The sequence below is a fragment of the Callorhinus ursinus genome, unplaced genomic scaffold, assembly GCF_003265705.2.
Source record: "Callorhinus ursinus isolate GAN/ISIS: 27379988/994484 unplaced genomic scaffold, GSC_fseal_2.0 scaffold2, whole genome shotgun sequence".
Taxonomy (NCBI): Eukaryota; Metazoa; Chordata; class Mammalia; order Carnivora; family Otariidae; genus Callorhinus; species Callorhinus ursinus.
The window spans coordinates 48,927,431-48,936,869 of NW_027397064.1; the positions used below are offsets into that span (position 1 = coordinate 48,927,431).

A 9,439-nucleotide genomic window follows, 5' to 3' on the forward strand; every position below is an offset into this window, starting at 1 on the left:
TAGCAAGAAGTAGAGCCAGAAGCTGAACCAGTTACTGTGAATACAAATCTAGCACGCCTTCTACTCTACCACCACGCTCTGCCAATTTCCTGTCGTTTTTATAAAACTAATTTGTCCATTTAAATCATGTAGTTCTAGATTAGAGGTTGTTATATATATTTTGAACTGTATTTATCCTCTTAGATATAAATATATCTTATTTCTGTGATTTCTACTATTACAGTCAATTGGCCTTCTTTCTGCTTTCCTTCCTTTTTCTTTTTATCAATTAGATGATTGTTATAATTATATCAGACGTTTTGGGTAATGGTAATAAGGAAAACAATCGAGTTTTCTTGCACAGACTAAGCATACATATATAATTAGGTAATGAATATTCAGTATATATTAACATAGTACTGTTAAGTATGTAGTCATATATTTTTTCTTGTTGTGAATTAAGATATATATGCACATTCATTGTATGTGTTGAAATTATTTAAGTGGATAAAGAATCCTATACTTTGACAAAATCTGTGCACATGTGAAAAAATATAAAACTGCAAGATCCCATTTCATTATTTTTGAATATGAAGACTATGAACTTTTTTGATTTTAAAAATATACTTTTTTCATTTCAAAAACATAGAGAATATGGTTAGCCCAGAGACTACTTTTTAAAAATATTTATTATACATCAATGTGGCCAATTTGATAATTTGGCAAGGTTTTAAAGTAAATTAGTCCTTCCTTCTCTGAATTCTTCATCTCCTTCTTTGTGTACCAAAGCCCTCATGCTCTCTTCTCTTTGGCTTTTTAAGAAATGATTTGATGTCAGTAATTTACGTCTTTGTGGAATTTTAGGTCAATGTTTTACTTCTCTAAGAGTTATTTGCATGTTAATATTTTAAAGTAATGCCACAATAAAAGCTTTCTTCTCAACATAATTTTAGGAATTATCTAGAATGTGGAGTGACATATTTAGAGGGAGGGACATGACTTATTGAACATAGCTGAGGGACCTTCTATTCCACATCTACATAAAACTGATGATGAAACCAACAGATCATTTGATAGACGTCTTCACATGTGTTTATTAAAAATGCATTTCATTGTCACTAAATGTCCACTGTATTGAAACTATAGTTAGGCTACTGATGCTACACTACGATAAACTTGACACTTTAGGTCAAGGTATTCAATACTGTGTCTATAATGTGTTCAGTAAGGAGTAACACAGTGTTTTTATTTTTCCTAGCTAACAAATAATGAATCAAATATTCTCATAGATAGCTTTATGTTAAGTGGAAAAATTACTTGTTTTCATTTTATTGCTTTGAAAGCTAGCAGAATTATGCTAAAAATGTTTCTTTTGGGGTAGAACCTCTCAGAACTTTCTTATGAAACTCTTGGAGTGCCCCCCCTAAGATTACTGTTCTGGGGACTCAAAACAAAACTAATGCAAGTCTACTGTTTAGCCTAACAGTTTGCAGGAGGAGAGAGAAAATCTTGAAAGCTCCCAAATATTTGTGATGGCTCTGGAGCTTCTACTGCTTGTGTTCTGTTATGGGATGTATTTTATACATTTTAAATTTGATCCAGATAACTCAGTAACTCACCATGAGTAAAACAGACCGCTTTTGTGCAACCTACTTCTGTTCAGTGATCTTGCTAATGAGATTCTATAAAAATGGTGTGGATACTCTGGCCATTTCTAATACTATAGATTGATTTCAACATCATCTTAGGTATAGGATTAGAGTAGAGATGACTGGAGACATGAATGTTGGGTCTAGCCATGACCTATTACTACTGCAGGCTTAAATCTTAGCTTATATAATGTTGATGTTTGATTTCGCTGAATTACTTTTTACCACTTAAAAGTAGTTTTTTAAAAATCAATCCCACATAAACTTGATTCATCCAGCTTTAACAAACTTTGTAAAGCATAGTAGAGGAGTATTAGACCCAAAATACTCTCAGAGGATATTTAGACTGCAAAATTTCTATTCACACTTACTGAAATTTTTCTCTTGTCTGGATCACTATTGGATTAACTATGAATGAAAGCAAAACACCGTGGGGTATCTGGGTTGCTCAGTCGGTTGAGTGTCTGATGATTTCAGCTCAGGTCATGATTTCAGGGTCATGTGATCCAGCTCTGTGGATCTGGATCAGGCTCTGCACTCAGTGGGGAGTCTGCTTGAGATTCTCTCTCCCTCTCCCCCCCCCCGCCACACTTGCTCAAGTGCTTTCTCTAAAATAAATAAATAAATCTTTTTTAAAAAATAAACTATAAAAGCAAACACCTCAAAGGAACCAAATATCTGAAGATATTTTGCTTATATTGCATGAAATAAATAAGAATAGAGATGGAGTTTAGTTAGAAAGAAGTGAAAATGTTGGGGAAGAAAAAAATCTAAAATTTTCCAAATTAACAATTCATGATGAACAAACTGCATGCCAATATCTTTTCATACATTGTATATCTTATTCTTCACAATATCTATAGAAGATATGGTTGTTCACACATTTATTTAACAAATATTGGTGGAGCACTTATTTTATTCCAAGCACTATTCTAGGTGCTGTGGACATATCAGTAAGCAAGAGCGACATGGTCCCTGTTTTCAGGGGGCTTACATTTGAGAAGGAGCAACATACCATATACAGATAAGTACGGGGTGATATGATTAGAAGTGTCACTTGAATTAGACTGGTATTTTTGGTTGGATGGACAGACCAAGATCCTGGCAGCCGCACACATTGAAGATATGAAGAGAAGGTGCTGGAGGAGGGAAGAGGAATCTCAAAGGTCCTAAGTCAGGAAAGAACTTTGTACATTTAAGGAATAGAAAAAAACAAAACAAAACAGTGTGGTTAGAGCAAAATCAATGAGAGACAATGTGAGGGGAAAAAGTAAATCAGAGCCCATCACTCTTGTTCAAAATCCTCCGAGAGCTTCTCATTACACATAGAATAAAATCCCCAAACTTGTCAGGGGCCTCCAAGTTTCTACACAGATATGACTTCTGCCATCTATCCAACCACTTGTCCTCTGGTTTACTTCCACCAGCAACACTTGCTCACTGGCCAGTATGCTAAGCATCCCCAACCTCAGGATGCTTTTATTTGTTGTTTCCACTGTTCGGAATTCTCGTTCTGTAGATATGTGCATCACTTCCCCATTTTTTAAAATTCATTTTATTTTCATTCTCTGTTCAAATGTTACAATTTTAGAGAAGCCTTCTCCGAATGTCAACGTAAAATCTCATCTCCTCCTATCCCTTTCTTTTCCTTTACCTTGTGTTCTTCTAGTTGCTATGGCTGCATAAAAAAATTACATCAAAACTTAGCTCCTTAAAACAAAAATCATTTATTATCTCTCATCATTTCTGTGGGTCAGGAATTTGAGAGTGGTTCAGCTGGGCATTTCTGGCTTGGAGTCTTTTATGAGGTTGCAGTCAGACAGTGGGCTGTGACAGGTGTCATCTCTCAGCCTTCATTCACATATCTGGCACCTGGTCTAGGAAGATTCAAAGAGCCAGGGACTAGAACAGTTAGGGCTCCTCAATCACCTTTCTCTTTCTCTATAGGGTTTCTCCAGCATGGCGGCTTCATGGTAGTAAGAATTCTTACATGTGGCTCAAGGATCCAAAGGCAAATGTCTTAAGAGAGAAAGAGCCAGGCAGAAGCCCTATCACCATTTATGATCTAGCCTTGGAAAGTCAGGCAATGTTGAGGCAATTGCAAAAGTTTACCCAGCTTCAAGGGAGAAGGGGAGATGTAGGCATTGCCTCTTGAAGGAGAAATGCTGATATAACATTATAAGAACATGTAGGATGGTATATATATATATTATATATATAAATAATATATAATATAATAATATAATAATATCTAATTATTTATTATATTTTATAATATTAATATATTAATATATAACGAATATATATAAATATATAATAATATAATATATAATAATATATATAATAAATAATATATATATTCTCCAATATTTGGGAAATAAAATTGTCACATTGCTTGATTCTTTCTCCAAAGCAGTTTTTACTCTAATTATTGCCTGTCTCCTTCACTAAAATATAAGCCCTATAAAGGTAGGACTCTTGTCTGTCTGCTTTGCGGCTGGTCAATCTTCTCTACTATCCAAATAAATGGTTAGCATAGAGTAAGCACTCAACATTTTCTTTTCTTAAATGAATAAACATTTCCTGAATCAGTGATCTATAAAGCAATGGAAGTATTATGAAAACTAGCACTTTAGAGATGGAAGAAAATTTTATAGTATTCTATAAATGGTACCAGAAATGTAACAGGGTAAAAGAACAAACTAAAATTATCTTAAAAGTGAGTTGTTTTTCACAATGTGTGCCTCAATAGAAAAAGAAAAAAAATGCTTCTGTTATAATATTTTGGAAAAACTATGACTCTTTTTATGATATTATATTTACTAAGTTCTCAATGCTATAAATTGCAACAGATGAGGAGTGGCAAGTTGAGATTGTACTCTGCTCTTGTATATGGATTATAACTTTGCAAATAGCTTATCACTCTTGTAGTCACAGCTACACAAATGCAGTCATTCAGCTCATAATAATATTAATGAAGATAAGCTGTATGGTACAGCTTACTTTACCATTTTCAATGGGCCTAAATTTCTGCTTCTTTTAAGTTGGATTCTGGACATACAGAAGGAAACTACTGCTTGGATCTTTACTGTAGCCAAGAAATATTCATTTGAAACTCATTCTCCATAACCCTAAGCGTCGTGGTTTGTGACACATACATGGGAATGAGCCTTAAAGTTGTCCTCTTAATAACAAGTCTCAAGGGCATAAGAATCATTGCATCAACAGACAAAATGGGTGATTTTTCATGTGAATTGAAAACAACCTAAATGCTCACAAAGAACTGTTGAGAAATTAATTACATACCACCAGCTGAGCTTTGCGCAGTGGCAGTATCGTAGCCAATGAGGTTTATCCGAGGCGCGATTATTGCTAATTGAAACATACCACCAGCTGATGTACAAGCATTTAAAAAGATGCTGAAAAAGAGAAGGCAAAAAATAATTTTTCATAGCTAATAGGAATACCTAACTAAAACTCCAAGATAATTAACTAAAAAATTAGGATATAAAATTCAACAAGTTATCTGGATAGAACATTATAAAAATACCAATAGTTTTCATATAAAAAGCTATGATTAGAAGACCCAATGGTAAAACAAGAAAGTGTAATACCAACAAAATATAAAACACTTAGGATTGGTGACAAGATATGAAGGAAGCACTAAATTGAGAGGCAATGCAGTAAAGGATTTAAGGAGTGTGGTCCCAACTGGCTGCTGCGACATCTCAGCAGGGCTGCAGAATGGGTCTGCAAATTTTAAGTAACAAAGTTGTCACTGGTGACACAAGTACAAAAAACTGTGGCTTCTGTTTTCACCACTAGAACTTACCAGAGGATCATCAGTTCTTCATCTGTCACAGAAGGAAATTGTGTCACCCAAGAACATAGCCAAAGATGTGAAGGTGGTTTTTCAGTCACTTCTGTGGGATCCTCCGAGGCACAGGATTTTAACTCCTAGCATGAACAGCAAACTTGAGGCTTGTTTTGCTCTGGGTGACACCGTTGGCTTAGAAAACTCTCCCCAAATCTGGATCCAGGAAGACAATCAACAGTTCACCAAGGAACTGGACGCCAAAATGACCAATGGAATTCTCCAGAAACAAGCAGTGGCTCATGCCAACCCCCCTTCTGGGGGACCTGAAACCAGCCTTTGAAGAGAGGTGTTGCAGCGAGCCTGGCTTGGCTTTCTTGGTTGGCCTGGATTCCTCAAGCTCTCCCAAGACTCTGGGAAGTCTTGAAAACCAAAGGGCATCTCTAGGACAAACGTCTGGTTCATATTCCTTAGATACTCCTTAAATAAATGTGTTACATTCACTTCTGAAATCCTAGAAGACCCTTCAGGGATGGCGTCCCAAGACGGGGAGGATCCTCAGAGGCTACAGTAGGAAAAGGGCCCCTCCCAGACTTCTGGCTGGCCTTGACCTGCCCCGTGCACCTGGGCACTACCTATTCCCTTCCCCAGTCGCCCCTTTCAGGTCCTGAGAGCACTGCCCTGGACAGCCCTTGAAGGCTGGAAGGGCCATGTCCCCAAGTCCTCAGAAGTAAAGGCCATTGGCCAAATAAGGCTAGAATTTAACTTCTCTGATGATGCCACCAGCAAAAGGCCACCCCTACCAAGAAAGCTGGGAGAAAGAACTGGCCTCAAACCTTTCTTGCAGAGACCAGGGTCGAGACAGGAAAATGCCCTGAGGAGGCACACCAGGGTCCTGTTCCCTCTCCCTGGGGGGGGTCCCTAGGGGGGTCCCTACAATGTGGGTGACCCAAAGTTTCACCCATTTGTAGGTGGTGGAGAGGCTCGGCCCCCAGAACGCCCCTGGAGCCGGCGGGCGGCCGGTGGAGCCGGCCTGCTTTCAGACTCAGTGACTGACGCACCTTTGGTGCAGGCCGGGGCGCAGGCGCCAGCCGCGGAGGGACCCGCCAGCTCTTCTGGCGCGTGGGTTCCCACCAGCAGTCCAACAGCGAGCCCACGGCCTCGCCTGCTGACTCAGTGCCTCTGACTCTCTTGCAGGGGCCAGAGTCCGCCTTGGACCCCAATGAAGAGCACAGACCCTGCTACTGCTTAAGCACCAGAGCAGAGGGTGATTATCTGAAGCAGACTGGAACGTCCTCATTTAAGGAGATGGCCTTGAGGAAATAGTCCTTATACCTCAAGTTCTACCTACTCCTGAAAAACAAGCCTCAGAGACCAGCGCCCCTGGCGGCTGAAACCAGCGGCGCAGCCAATGCAGACGTAACTTCCTCAGGGAGCCCACGGGCGGCCAAGCTGGTAGAACTTGATTCCTTCCGAGCTCCGGGTGTTCCAGAGCCAGATCAGTCCATGTGTCCTCAGGCCAGCAGGTCCGTGGTGCCCGTGGTGCCCATCATGGACGTGCCGCAGCACAACCAGAAGGACCCGGACGCAGCAGGGGAAGGAAACAAAAGGAGAGGCTGTTGGTGAAGAACAGCTGTGCGGAGCTCTACGCAAAGCACCTGGAGATGGGGAAGATCATGGATGGGTTTGAGGGGACAGTGTACCAGGGGGATGGTGGAGGCTCAGAAACAGAACTTGCCAAAGCCCAAATCCAGAAGGTTCTGAAAGGAAAAGGCCAACTTACTGCACACCTGAACTACATGGAAAACTATTTTTCTGACCTCTTCAAGAAGGTGATTGAAGGCTACTGCACGAATGAAGATTCGCTGAAGTTATGTTGAAGATAACACAAGAACTGAAAAGGAAGGCCAGAGATACCAAGCACTGAAGACCCACGCAGAAGAGAAACTCAAGCTGCTAAACGAGATCACCCAGGTCTGGAGCAAGGCCCAAGTGGAGGCCTTGACCATCCACGTGAGCTTGAGGAAGGAGCAGATGTGCATCTAGTTGCTGGAGAAGGCCATTGAGCAGAAGACTAAAGTAAATGATGAACTCATCAGAATCCGTGACTTTATTTCCAAGATAGAAAAGATCTGACATGGAAATATGGGATCAGTGTCTGTCTCCCTTGTCTGTCTGTCTTTCAAAAGATCTCATGTTCTTTCTTGACTCTTATTGTTTTTATACTGGATTGCTTTAACAAGAAGTCTAAATAGTTTCCCTTTAGTCAATGATGAGGAGGAAGAGGAGGGGGAGGGAGGGGGGAATAATTATTCAAGAGTTGAGACTTTGGAATTACACAAATCTAGGTTTAAATCCTGACTCTGTCATGTACTAGCTGGTAGGCTTAATCTCTTAATTACCTTATCTATAAAATGGTTGCAATAATTGAAATACTGATGTGAGATTGACAATTTATGCCTGGAAAAAGCACTTGAAAATAACATCTACTAAATATAATTTAAAATGCATCAAAATATTATTAGTAAAACTGTGGGACTTACATAATAGACAGATGGAGCAATAAGATAGCACAGATGCTTCAGGGACAAATACTAGTATATAAAAATATACTGTTTGATAAAGGCCACAATACAAATCAATGAGGGCAGAAGAAAAATTTTAATAAATGGTTCTAAGCTGTGGGTGAAATCTTTGGAAAAAATAGCTAGATGTGTACTTTTCACATAAATAAATTCCATAGATAGCACAGATGCTTCAGGGAAGTTAGAGCACTAAATAAACAAAATGAAACTATGTCAATTAGAATAAAATCAAAGTGAGTAAGAATTGGATATTGACATAGGGAATAAACTTCAAAGGCAAAAGAGCAGTAGCAGAACCACAGAGAAGAGATGGACAGATTTGACTACATAGAAAATTAGGTCTGGGGGTGCCTGGGTGGCTCAGTCAGTGGAGCATCCAACTCTTGATCTCAGGGTGGTGAGTTCAAGCCCCATGATGGGTGTAGAGATTACTTAAAATTAAAAAAAAAATCTTTAAAAAAGGTCCAAATGACACCAAAAATGTAATTAAGTATTTGTATCATTTATGATAGGACGAATGTTAGTATAAATATCTAAAGAACATTTACAAATCAATAATAAAAATTGTAAACCCTATTAGAGAAAAGTGAACAAAAGGTGAGGCAAGTTATTTAAGTGGTAAAAAGACCCCCAAAAATTAATACAAGAAATCCCAACAACAAACTTAAATTCACTTTTTTTTGCTTATCATATTGGTAAATAATTTTAAAGAGAAACATATAATATACATTATTAGTTAGTGTCCCCTGAGATTGGAACATTCATGTATTGCAGAAAGAGAATAAATCAGGGTAAATGTTAAGGAAATTATACTAGATTTATAATCCTTGACACAATATTTCTCCTATACAAATTTGTTCATAAGAACTAGAGATGCAATCACTAATGTGCAAAAATATATTTATTAGAGGATTATTCATCATAAGGCAAAATTGGAAAAAAATTAGGGATGGACAAATAATGGTAAAATCAGATGATGGTATACTATGCAGTAGTTAGATGAACAATTTTAAAGAAAAGTTAAGGGAATGGGAAAATATTCATAGTAAAATTTTAAAAGGAAAAGGAGTATGCAATTTTATAAACCTCTATATCATAATCTAATTTTTAGTCGTTGCTTTCTCTCAGGGGTTATGGGTAACTTTCCTTTTTTACTTTACATTTTTCAGTATTATTTCAAATTCTCCATAATAATTATATGTATTTTAATATTCAGGAAATGTGCAAAATGCTGGTCTTCATATCGTATTAAGTAAGCAAAACATTAAAATGCATATGCAGATGGCTTCAACTATGTAAGTAAAAGTATTTATTTTTACATCATTTTAATATTAAAAAAAAAACCTGCAAAGGAGTTTTATGTCTATTTGGCAAGCAGTGGACAACCTGAGAAAGTTCATGGGCAGGGCACC

The 9,439-nt window shown here is 38.0% G+C and overlaps 1 non-coding gene and 1 pseudogene across 1 annotated transcript; both read left to right on the forward strand.

Moving 5' to 3' along the window:
• Positions 1–4,943: 4,943 nt before the first annotated feature.
• LOC112808147 (U4 spliceosomal RNA) lies at positions 4,944–5,077 on the forward strand. Its single transcript, XR_003204283.1, has one exon. It is a non-coding gene; the product is annotated as a U4 spliceosomal RNA (small nuclear RNA).
• Positions 5,078–5,372: 295 nt separating this feature from the next.
• Positions 5,373–7,578, forward strand: LOC112807822 (transforming acidic coiled-coil-containing protein 3 pseudogene; annotated as a pseudogene).
• Positions 7,579–9,439: the final 1,861 nt, after the last annotated feature.